The sequence below is a fragment of the Octodon degus genome, unplaced genomic scaffold (genome assembly GCF_000260255.1).
Source record: "Octodon degus isolate 3935 unplaced genomic scaffold, OctDeg1.0 scaffold00278, whole genome shotgun sequence".
NCBI classification, from domain to species: domain Eukaryota; kingdom Metazoa; phylum Chordata; class Mammalia; order Rodentia; family Octodontidae; genus Octodon; species Octodon degus.
The window spans coordinates 1397525-1410430 of record NW_004524854.1 but is presented as its reverse complement, the minus strand read 5'-3'; the positions used below and the strand labels follow the sequence as shown (position 1 = coordinate 1410430).

Genomic DNA, 12906 nt, shown 5'->3' with positions numbered 1-12906 from the left:
TTATAGTAGATCAAAAGGAACCCACTGCATGACTTCAAAGAAGCGGCAGGATGTCTCACAGTGTCTCCCCAGAGTATTTGATGTTACAAAGTGCCTCGATAGAGGAGGTGCACTTGTTCTTGGTATCTTTACTCTCCCATAACTTTGTTGCTAGTTACAAAGTCTGCCCAGCACTCTTGATGGTACAACATTTGTAGATGGAGGGGCTGGGCTTGTTGTTATCTTCACTCTCCCATAACTCTTGATGGTAAAGTTTCTTCCCAGAGCACTTGATGGTATAAAGTGAGTAAATGGAGGGGCTGGGCTTGTTGGAATCTTCACTCTCCCATAACACTAGGTGATATACAGTGTCTGCCCAGAGCACTTGATGTTGAACAATGGCTAGGTGAAAGCTTTGGCCTCATTGCTGTTATCTTCACTTTTGCACGATACTAGATGGTAAAGGGTGTCTGCCCAGAGCACTTGATGGTATAAAGCTCCTAAGTGGATGTGCTGGGTTCATTGTTGCTTTCTTCACTCTCTTCTATTCCAGGTGTTTCCTCCACCTTGACACTGTCAGGTCTACTTTCATTGCTGGGAAGCTCATCTCCTAGGGCTCCATTTGGAATTGATGCAGGGGGGGACCACAAGGGCCCAATGTCACAAAGACACCCAAGTTTATGACTGCTTGAGCACCAATTCCGAAGGAGATCTAATCCTCTGGCTCTGCTTGCATGATACTTTTGTTCCCATTGTATAGCAAGAATGTTAAAATACCTTGGTTGTTCAAAAAACTGAAGATAATTAAAAGAGTTATGGGAGGGAAAAATTCGTTCAAATTGACCACGACGAGAAAACTCATCTTCCATCTGAACCAGAATCCTAACATCCTCTGATGTCAGGACATCCAGCACAGTTGCATAGAATTTCTGGTCTGGGATCTTCTGGGCCACATAATAAGCTTTCTTCATCGTCCGTGCAGCAAGATATTCCGAAGGCAATGGACGTGTTTCGGTGGGGCAGCTGGATGAGCCATTAGGTAAGCTGCTTGAGGTACAAGCAGTGGAACTGCTGTTCTCTGTGTTGGGTAGAACAAAACCCGCCAGATTCAGAAGATCACGGACCATCTGGCCTTTGATGCTGACATCCAGTGGAGAGCTAGAGTGCAAACTGGGTGAAATGTTGACTTCCAGCACCCAAGGTTTTAGATCCTCATCTAGAATAACATCGAAGCCAAAGAGCTCGTGGCAGTTATAGGGTCGTCGTACATACAATTTGAGAAGTTTGGTCACACAGGATTCTGAGGAGATGATGGTTTTTATAACAATATCCTTTATTGTATTCCAGATGGTGTCGGTCTTGATTCCTTTCTGGCTCAGGTGTTTACAGAATGCTTTAAGAGACCATTTGTGGCCCTGGCAGGCCATTTCATCTGCATTGGCCTCATAGTCAGCATTCTTCTTATTGATACTATAGTTGGTCAGATGCATGAACTTGTTGCCAAGGTTGGTTAGAGAGTTGGAGTATGTACAGCTGGCAAAACGTACAAGTCCATCAGAAAAAAGGTAAATCCGAAGCGGGTCAAAAGAAGTGACATAAACATAGAGCCGCAGATCAAACTTTCTGCCATTGATGAGGTACGGTCTCTGCAAATAACGCTGTACCAGGAGGGGTCTGAGTTTGGGGAGTTGACTCCACTTGTGGATCACTTGAATCCCAGCACCTCGAGCTCCTGCAGGTGGCTTCACAATCCACTTTTCACCGTCATTATTCTCCCAGATCTCGTGTAGGAGCTTTATATCCTTAGGAAGAACAAATGACTGTGGGAAAAAATTGAACTCTTTCTTTCCAAAGCGGTTCTGCATGCGAGACAGGTTGCACCATAACAGATCTTTCCTCCCAATCTGGAAGGATCCTGGAAAGTGATTGAATTTCTGATGTTCTCGAATGCTTCGGAAACCAGAAGGGTTCATATGGCGAGTCCAGCAACCCAGCCAATCATCATTTGTCTTGTTCATTAAGAAGTGGGACCGCTGAACTGTCTGCTTGATGATATTGGGAAGCACATGATCCAGTTTCCACCTTAGCATCTTTCTCTGGTCCCAGGGAAGTTTCTCTACTTTCTCATTCTGAGTCCCAAAATAGATGGTAGGTGGGACATTTGGGAACAGGCTAAAAATGAAAGCTGCTCGGGTAACTGTCTCAGGATTACAGTGGTCTCTCTGCTGAGTCTCTAGGCAGTTCTGAGATGTTGCTCCCACCATCTCTCTAGAGGAGTCGGCATTTGATGGTAAGCGTTCATCCACCTCTTGATTTGCACTATCATTTGTGCTTGAGCTGTCTTCTGACACATCTACTAGTTGTTCTGTAGTATTAGCCTCTATCTGGTCTGATTGACACTGATCAGTTAAACGAACAGCATGTAATTCCATTGCCGTTGCTTCCTCAGGTTCCTTTTTCCTGGGTTGGCCTAAATGAATAGAAGGGAAGCAGACAGCCCCTGCAGCTTTACCAACTGGGGACAGGGAAGAAGATGGAATAGGAGGTATAGGACCTTTCTCCTCTGCAGTTGGTCGTGGCTCAACCTCACAGGCTAGATTGTGGCTGAGCCTGCTGGCATGTGAGGCTCCCAGGTTAGTGTTGCTCCTCTCAGTATGGTGAACTGTATTTTCTAACCGCATGGTGTCCCAAGCTCCATGAAATTGCTTCCTGTCTGAAACAGCATAGTGCTTCAAAGTCTGCTGGCCTACCAGAGGTGGTTTCCACCGCCTTCTCCTGTTGGGGAAGACCCCCTGGTAGTTCGAGTTACCAGTACAAGGCTGTGATGGCTTCTCCAGATCCTTTCCATCACCCCTCCTGACAGTATCAGGAAATTGAGACTCTTTCGGCAGAGCCTGGGATCTAGAGTTATCCTCCAGTTTATGGGGATGTGGCTCTGCCCTTGAGCCTAGGTTCTGGTTGTGCTGGAATGCAGCATTACTGATGGCAGATGTCTTCACAGAGTTAGTGGCAGTCAGTGCAGCATGGCTGGTACCAGCATCTATGATGGTACGAATGCTTTTGTGTACCTTATCACTAAAACCCTGGGGTACATAGTTTGCAGTAATGCCCAAAGGACGAAAGACACGTTGAGTCTTCCCTTGGGATACTGGCTTTACACTCCCTGTAGCCCCAGACAAATGTACCTTAACGATGTTCGGTTTCATAAATATGTTGTCATTCAGTTTAGGCTTGGGCAGTGATAAGGGCGGTGGCACCGTGTCCGTGATGGCAGGAGCCAGGCTCCTTCTGGGAGGTTTTCTTCCAGCTGCTTCCAGTGAAAGGTGTTGATGTGGAGATGGTACGGTGGGGAAAACTGTAGTTGAAGAATCTTCATTATCATGGAGATTGACAGGGAACCTCTTCTGTAGGACATAAAAGGTTCTTTTATCTGATGCCCTCAGATGCAAGCTCAAAGACTGTAGCATCCAGTGTGTTTTTGTCCTATTACTGCAGTACTGGTAAACCTGGTCACTGTTGAGCAGGAATGGGAGGGAGCCGGCTTGAGTGGAGTTATTATGGTCTGTGATATCTGTCTTGTCAGGATTAGCAGAGGAGCTGGTCATAGGGACGTGCTCTGTCTGAGATGAAACCGGTGAAATGGCTGGCAGCAGCCCTGTCGACTCTGTTCCAGGATGTCTTCTTTCAAGCTTCCAAAAAGGTTTTGCCCGATGAGCCCGAGACCAGGTTTTGTACTCCGGAGGATTGTCCGGGGGCGGGCCAGGCACCATTCTGGAGGCAACACCTTGCTTATCATTATTTCTTGATTGGTTCTCAGGATTATAGTGTTCTTCTCCCCCGGAAGCCATAAAGGGCTCTCTTCACAGCTACTGCGATCGGTGACCTGGAACGCGGAAGTTGCCCAGGACTCTGAGGACCATCATTAAAGTCTGTCAGCTGTCTCTGATGTTCAAAGAATGCCCTTGAATGAACTACTCACCCAGGCCCTTGCCACTAACTTATTTTAGGAAGCTGAGGGAAAAGTGCTCCACTCAGCGCGGCATCCTCAGTAAACGACTGGGCGAATTGTTTCCTGGTTGCCCCTAGCTACCACGCACTATTATGTGTTCCAAATTCTCTGCCGTTGACGTTACTTCCGCCTAGGCGCACTACTCGCCCCCCCCCCCGCCCCCCAGGAGAGTGTGTATCTTACAGGCTACTGATCTTCTGGACTAACATATTCAGAGGGGTGTGTGTGTGTGTGTGTGTGTGTGTGTGTGTGAATGCGCATACAAATACCTGTACTCAATAACATCCTCGATGGTTACAAAAGCCCATTTCACCTATGAGGCAGTAGGAAAATATGTTCGGAATTCCGACATGCTTCAATTTTTCTGGGTTGCACTCCATTGCTAATTCACAATTTTGGAAATCTGCTTATGATATAGTGTGCAATTATTTCAAACAATCTTACTGTGAAGCAAGATACATACTGCTTCCTTAGCTGCAAAGGATAGTCATATGCTCTCACATGTGGAACTTAAAGTGTCATATTGTAGTACTATATGATATTAATACAATATGCCATGTAATGTTACAGTTGGGCAAAGCCCAGCCCTCCGAAGCTTTGCTTCTATGTACAACTATACTCAAGAATAATTTTATGGAAAACTGTTTTGTAAGTCCCCAAACAAAAAGATCAAAATCATTACATTTCAAAGCACTGAAAGTCACTCATATAACATCTTTTATTAGTTGTAATGTGTCTACATGGTAAATATAAAAATACTTTGAAATACACTTTATACTTTTGCTTTTATGATATTAATTCTTTCAATTGAATAGCATACAAATATTGAAATGTAATGTTCTATAGCATGAAAAAATAGAATAGCACACCCTTCCTAACCTATGGCAGCCCACTTCCTTCAGTCTTTTGAGTTCCTTATTGCCTATAGGTGTATCATGTCACAGAGCTCTACTACACTCTGTACTTTATGATATGAACATGTCCTATGAAATCATAACAAGTGTCCTAAAGATAGGAGTTACTACATCAATATGGTCCAATACAATTTACAGTTGTGATGAAAATATGTGTATATACACTGCCCTATTATGGTGCATTGACAACTTGTGATCTGCTTGTAACATCCAAATGAACTGAAATCCGCATGGCGCTGGCTGTGGGAGACCCACCTGAGGACTGTTGCTTGCAGCATATGGGGAAGAACTGGAAAGCAGGAAGTCAAGTAGCTGCAGGGAGCTGTTGGTTCTCCTGAAGGAGTTTGTCTTCTGGGTTTTCTAATTAATTCAGCTGTTCTTATTGCTGATGGAGCTCAGGATCTTACTGTCCCTGAGAATGGCTATGGTTCCCTTTGGGAGACCTGTGGTCCTCATCTTCAGAATTGCTTCCTGGCTGTGGAGAGGAAGATAGTGCACCTTTGGAGAGGAAGACGGTCCCCTTCCCTTATTCCCTTCACTCCCTCCATCTCCTATAAAGACTGTTTTGTAGAAGACTTGTCTCCCTACTTCCTAGTGTCTATCTTCTACTTTCATCTTTATTTATACTTCAGGCTTCTCCTATGAGAAAAACCATGAGATAAATAAGGTAGTGTGTTTTCACCGCTTAAACTGAAGACCCATCATCATTGTGGTAAAAGGTGAATCCTAAAACACTGTACATGATATCTCATACATTTTGTTCTCTTCCTCCAGCAATGCAAGAATTGACACAGAAAATTCAGGGGATATTTCACCTTCAATGTTCTGGAATGTATGTACATTTCTTGGATCCTGCAATATGATAAACTTTAACTCAATTTCAAACTAGAGCTTTGGAAATGACACTATATGCTGTGCATTTCACCCATGCCCCTTATGCTATCTATTTACCAGTATTTCATGTGGGTGTTGAAGTAAAGAGGACACACTTGACTCAGTGGTCCTTTATAACATAAGAGATTCTTAGATTGTTACAGTATTTGCAAGAATTGACAGCATTGTGTGGTGCAAGTACTGGAATGCATGCAAACAATGGGGGGGTGTTTTAGAGTATGGAACATCTAAAACATTTGCATTCTGAAGGGCATAGCATGAAGCTATGTCAAGGGAAGACTGCTTCTTTTGCAGAACCTACTTTATGTAGCTTGCCTCATCACACTCTTTTTGCATTATGATTTTATTTTCTTCTTTCCCCCTGCAACATACATCTAAGTAACATAACTGACAGTGCCCATTACATTTTACATTTTTACACCACAATATTTCTAAATAAAATGACCTCAAAGAAATATTACATCATTTGAAGTTTCAAAGACAAACAGAAAGTTGAGTATGATGGCCTTTTATGGCCTTGGAAAAAAACGCAATAACAATATCTCACTGAAACTAATGTGACAAAGACACATCTGTTGGTTAGTCTGAAAATTGAAAGCACTTCATGACCCCTTTTAAAATCCTGAAAAGAAAAAGGAACTCTCTTACAATTAGTGGTAATGCAAGGACTCTTAATATAAACATATGGATCATGCATCTTGGGACAACAAATGAATTTTCTTTCATTTTACCTTTATTTAGTTTGTGTGGGGGATTGCCAACTTGTGGTCAATTTGTAACACCCAGGTGAAATAACCAAGCATGGTGCTGGATTTGGGAGGTCACCTGAGGATTTTTGCCAGCAGCATAAGAAGCAGAACCGGACAGTCTTATTGAGGCTGTTAGGGAAGCTATTTTAAGAAGCTGTTGGAGCTGTTGGGATCTTCTCGGTCTCTTGGGCTTTTCTGGGTTACCTTTCCATGTTGGATTTCCTAATGAACTTTGCTGATCTCATCAGAAGAGGAGCTCATGGCCTTGTTGTTATTGAAAATACCTATGGTTCACTTTTGGGGGGAGCTCTGGTCCTCATCTTGATCATCAGTTCCTGGATCCAGAAGGAAAGATGGTGTATAGTTCAGTCTCCTCTAGAATCTTGTTGCATTGGCTTTCCTCATGGGTACTCAGCTTTCTTCATCATTGCAGGAAGTAGGAACCTCACTGTTGATGAGGATGGCTGTGATACTTTTCTGGGGAGCTCTCGCCCCTACCTTGAGCATCATTTCCTGGCTCCATTGCACAACCCTTTGGCCTGCTGGTACAGATCCTTCATCGTGCTGGCACAGACTTTCTAGCTTCTATCACTGACCTTTGGGCTTTTCCAGAACAGTTCTGTGAAGCAGGCCTGCCTGAGATATTGTCATGGGTTCTAGGCTTCCAGTGGGTTTTGTGGGAGGCATTGTTGTGAGCTCTAGGTTTTTGCTGATCTCACTTAGAATATTAAGAACTGCACCCTCAGCTGGATTCCTTGGTCTTTAGAATGTGGAAAGATTTCTTGCACATTTTGTATATGATGCTTGGGTAATTCACTATAAAATAATCTTACAAAATATATCCTATATTGTATTGTTTCCCTTGAGAAACCTCCAAACTAAAACAGTTTGTAATTAGCAGTGTTACAGATTAAATGACATTTTAATCTATCCCTGACTCCCATCTAGTCTGTTGGTCCTCCCTCTGTTAAAGAAAGTGTCTAAGGGCAATGCCTGAACAACTCTAGTAGCAGGGGTTCTCTACCTTCTAGTGTGCTTCTAGTGGAAGAATTTGAGTTAGAAGAGGGCTTGAATATAAGGGTCTTTCTTTGACAAATTCTGTCCTTTACAGTTGGCCTTTGCTCTGGTTGCATAGTTTCATCTATTTTCTATATGAAGACAATCATTCATTAATATTCTGGCAGGAAACAGATGGTATACTGGATCACACAATTAAAGAGTTTAATGAAGTGACTATTTATAAACATGAGGATAAAAATGGAGTTCAAGGATCTCGGGCTAACAAGTTGCTGTCAGGGGAAGAGAAGGATTCCAGAGTTAGAAGTAAATAAAGGAGAAAAAAGCCCAAAGGAGCTACGATCTTCAGGAGAATGGTGTAGTGACTTCCAAGACAAAGCTCAGTAGAAATGAAGGGAAATGCAAATTCTGACTTGTCTCTCTTCCTTGTTATGTCTTTTTGATGTTTTCCATTGCCTGAACCTTATCAAAAGCCAGAGAGTAACAGAGTGAAAGAATATGGCGAAGAACTTTTGAAGGGCAAATTCTATTTAGAGTATTTAAAGGTTAAGCCTCTGTTCTCCAAGAATTTTCTGCAACCAACCAGCTTCAGTTCCTCGATTCTTTTCATTAGATTCATGGAAGTCTGTTCAGCAGTTCAGATGCCTACATTTGACCTAACATGATAGCTCAAGGGAGCTAATATATCAGCTTTCCCAGTCTAAGTAATACACTTCTGAGGTGGTTCTTTTGAGGAAAGATTTGACTAACTTTCGATGCCTACACAATAGAATGATCCATTGGGATAATCACACATCAAAAATTTCTTCATATCACTCAGTATTTACCAGTGTCTCATGCGTGCTTTATTCCTGTGGCATGCTTTCTGCACCAAAGGAGTTCACAATTGAGCATGTATCCATTTTATGTTTCATGTTGACAATCAGCTTAATGCTATAGGTTGTTGGAATCATTTGTCATAAAATCAGCTTTCTTAATTAAAAAAATTTAGATATCATCTAGTACTAATCTGAAATTCTGTGTCAGGAGAAATCTAGGACTCAAAAAATGAAATCTTGAAAGAGTCTATAGCCAAGTAGCATCTGGGTCTTTCTGCTTCCAATGATGAGCCCCGGGAGCAGTGATCTGGAGTCATGGAACATTTTACTTTAACATTTTTGTGTATTTAATTTCTTCAGACAGTATACACTTTTATTTACTCTGCAATATTGCCTTTTTCAGTCATGTTCATCTACTGCTAGTCTGATGACACTGGACTCTCAAATTATTAGGTAGAAGGTAATTTCTTGTAGCCAAAGTACTCTGACTTATTCTGTTCTAAAAGTAAGAGCTTAAAATTTTGGATGAAGATATCTAAGTATGGCTTCTCAGCCTCCAGAAGCAATACTGCCAAATTATAGTTCAATAAATAATGATGTTAACAATCATAATTATGTTGTTGAAGGATTTTATGAAAATTATTCCATTAATTTTTAAAAACAACAAATCATAACACAGGTTAAGTAAAATTTCGAAGCATTGACTCATTGAGGCCACAAGTAGGACTTTAGTCTGATCTAATCATGTACTTCAAAATATGGAACTTTTATCCATAGCAAATTATTGAAAAGTAATACCTAAAGGAAAAAACATAAGACAACAAACAAAAAAGATGGACCCTGGAAATCAGGAGAGAGATTCCTCACAAACTAAAAATACCCAGACCTTTCCTTCCTTAGCTACCTTCCAGAAATAACTGTAGATGTCACATAGCATGCAAGTGTACTATGTTTAGAGTAAAATAATTCATAATACCTAAATTTTTCTCTAAGAGCTGCTCTTATTTATTGGGAAAAGAAAGCTTCTCTCTGAGAGTGGTGCCGAAATGAATTTGATTGCCTTGCCAAGGAAGCAGCCTTTTCTAGGGTTTTTTTTTTTTTCACATGTAACCCAACATAAACTGAGAAGCTCTTGAACCTTGTAGCCATTAATAACTCAGATAGGGGCTGGTGAGATGGCTCAGTGGTCTAAAGCACCTACTTAGAACGAGCTTAGCAAAGCAAAGGGACCTCGGTTCAATTCCCCAGCACCACATGCCAGCCAGCGCCGCCCCCTGGTGGGCTGAGCTGGCCACACACACACACACACACACACACACACACACACACAAAATAATAATAAATACATAAATAAATAAATAAATAAATAAATAAATATTAAAAAAAAATAACTCAGACACATAGGAACATGCCAGAGTAAACTGAAAGGCTCTCTTTGTTGCTTGAGAGAGTAAGAGGAGGGCGGGAGAACACCATTACTTATCAAAGGAGGCCCGAGAAGCCCCTGCAGCACCTCAGTCTCACAGCACCTCTCTTTCTTCTGGCTTTCTTCCAATATCTTCCATGATTTGCTCCAGGTCCAGCTCAGTGGAGGCTTCATCTTCAAGGAAGACACTGCCAAGCTCCTGAATCAGTGGCTTGTGGGGTTCAGCTCTTTCTTTTCCCTCCAAAGGAAAGGCCCTATGACGAGCTGGTGGGCTAGGGCCCTTCGGCACCATTCTAGCTTCCTTTTCCTCAGACAGGACGATCGCTGAAGTCTTGCTTTGGGGAACTTGAAATCTTTTCTTAGGTCCTGGCTGGTCCAGACCTGGGTTCCAGGGCCTGCCTTCCTTTTCCATCATGGGTACAGTGCACACTGTGGATTCACTGTGCAGACACCGCTTGGTTCCCTTCTTTTTCAGGATCTTGTCTTGTCCATCTGACATGCCTTTCAGTTTGGGGATTTTGGTCTTCATCTTGGCTGACTTGGGACCAGGCAAAGTTGGGTCTTTTTTCTCTTTCTCCTCCATCTCTGACTCATTGTCTTCTTTCTCCATGTTGGACTCAGGGCTGTTAGCCCCAGGCAGCACTAAGTCTTGTTTTTCTTCATTGCTGTCAGATCCACAGTATTGGTTCCAGAAGCCAAATAAGTTAACCCGATCCTCAATGTCGGTCTGCTCTACTTTATGAGCCATCATTACAGCTACTTCCAGTTTCTGAATGTAGTCCTTGTTCCTGCACTTTTTCATCCTGTTTGCTCCAGGGACAGCTCTTGGTAATTCTTTAGCATGTTCACTGGAATCCAAGCACGAGAAACTGTTTCTCAAAAAAATGTCACATGGTACTTAGACGGAAGAGAATCAAAATGAGATGCAAAAAGAAAATACTCCTCCAAGTCAGGATCAGATTCTACCATGCCTGGCCACTATGGGTAACCGTATTGCTTGGCCCAGATGATGCATCCTGGGATATAGGAGGCATAGACCACTTCACTCTCATTCCCTGTCCAGGTCTCCTCAGGAATATCACAGCAATTATAATCCAAGTCTGTATTCTGGTGACAGAACCAATTATCTGGGAGAACCGAGGGGTCAATGTTCCTACACAGCCACCTCCATTTTCTACAGTTTGGAGAGGAACACTGAACCCAGACTACACAATGACCAAAATCATCTCTTTCTTTCTTTTGTCTGATCCCTGGTCTGAGAATGATTCCACAACATGTCCTTTAATTGGTCTCTCTGTCTGTGCTCATGTCCATCTTTGGGTGTCTCCATTTTTTCACCTTGAGCCTCCTTTCTTTTGCTTAAGTACTCTCTGTCAACTTTCTTCTCAGAGGGTGCAGGAACTGCTTGGCCCAGCCCAGATGCACTCATCTCTGGGGTAACTTCATCTTCCAGAGACAATGAAATCTCTGGTGTGTGAGGTACCATCACCTTCTCTCCACTGGCATTATCATCATTAGTAGCAGAAGTAATGATTCCCAGTTCTTTGCCTGACTGGATGCACACTGTTGGCTTTACCCAGGAAGTCTCGCAGCACTCCTTGAGGGACTTGCGTAGCACAGTCTGGACAATCTCCTCAAATTCTGAATCAGTAAGAATTAATTTTTCCTTTTTAATCTTCTCTGCTGGCTTGCTGCCTTGAGCCTTTCTTTTCTTCTCATGGCCAAGTCTTGGACCATTCTCCGTGGTTACTTTCTGCTTCTTCTCTGCCCTGGATGTCGGTTGGCTTGGCTTGGTCTCAGCCTCTGGGGAGCCAACCCCTGGAGCCTCCATGGGTAAATCAGGACTATGAGGCATCATGCTATGCAATTTTTGTATAGGTGGGGCAAAAGTTTTCTTTGGTCCCTTTCCACATTCTTTCTTCTGTGGTGCTGCCATCATTCAGCTCAGAAATGACATGTGCTTTGCCTTCAGGGGTGAAGAGGACCTAAAGGCGAGGAGTGGTGTGAGCTTGTTGCAGCGATTCTGCAAACACCAACCTCAATCTCTCTAGGGGTTTTGTAGAGCAAATCAATAAGGTAAGTTAGGTCTAAGGTGGGAAACTTGAGAACTTGCAAGGTGTACATGGGGATGGAGAAAGCTATGGTCAACCAATAAAATTAAGATCATAATTGCTCAAGTAAAATTGATTAAACTGCAATCAAACAGGGAAGTGAGTCACCAAGCAAGTGGTCAAAAGCATAGAACAAGGGCTTTTCCTATAGGAAGCTGGGCTAGTAACTTTCCTAGATTTCTAAAGATGGTGGATACCTATTTAGAATATCAATCCCTAAGGTCTATCCCTAAGGAGGTAAGTGCCCACATTTGTTTCATTTTTTGTCTTGAGGTCTGGCCCACAGCAGGAGTGCTTGTCTCCCCCAAGTTTGTAAGGTATCTTGTCTTCTGGCTCTTTGAGTGCCTAGCCCTATATAATATTTCTATCTAACTCAGCAGTCTACTACATTCCCCCCTCTGAAGAAGTAACTGGAACTGCCATAAGGGAGTAATGGGCAATGACCACTCTGGCTTCTTCAGGCTGAAAGGGGTGGTAATTGTTAATCAGGATCCAGAAATACTCACCAGGGTTTCTATTTAAATGTCTTTCATAGATACCAGGTATTTTTATCTTAAGTAGGCATGTACCTTAAAATCTGGAGTAGACAGGGCTGGCAAGACTGCTCAGTAGACTAAGCATTTCTTAGGCAACCATAGGAACCAGCGTTCAACCCCCAGTACCACATGTCATGCCTGTGCCAATCCTGGGTGTGCTGAGATGGCCACTGACCCTTGGCATGGTGGTCCATGCCTGTAATGCCAGTGCTGGAGAGGCTGAATACAAGAGTATCACTGAGTCTCAGCTACATAGTGAGATCCTGTGCCAACTAAAAAATACATTTAAAAAAAGCCCTGGATTCACAGAGAGCACATTGGCCAAGCATTGGCTGTGACTCATCCACATGGCTGACAATGACAAAGGTTCTACAATCTGAGGTACAGGATCTCAGGACAAATCCTGAGGGCATTTCACTGACCTTCTCAGACCAAAAAGCTACAACTCTTGTT

At 42.8% G+C, this 12906-nt stretch overlaps 2 pseudogenes; both read right to left on the bottom strand.

The window, feature by feature from the left end:
- Positions 1-479: 479 nt before the first annotated feature.
- On the bottom strand, positions 480-3827 carry LOC101586772 (annotated as a pseudogene).
- Positions 3828-9775: 5948 nt separating this feature from the next.
- On the bottom strand, positions 9776-11745 carry LOC101586363 (annotated as a pseudogene).
- Between the last annotated feature and the right edge of the window lie 1161 nt (positions 11746-12906).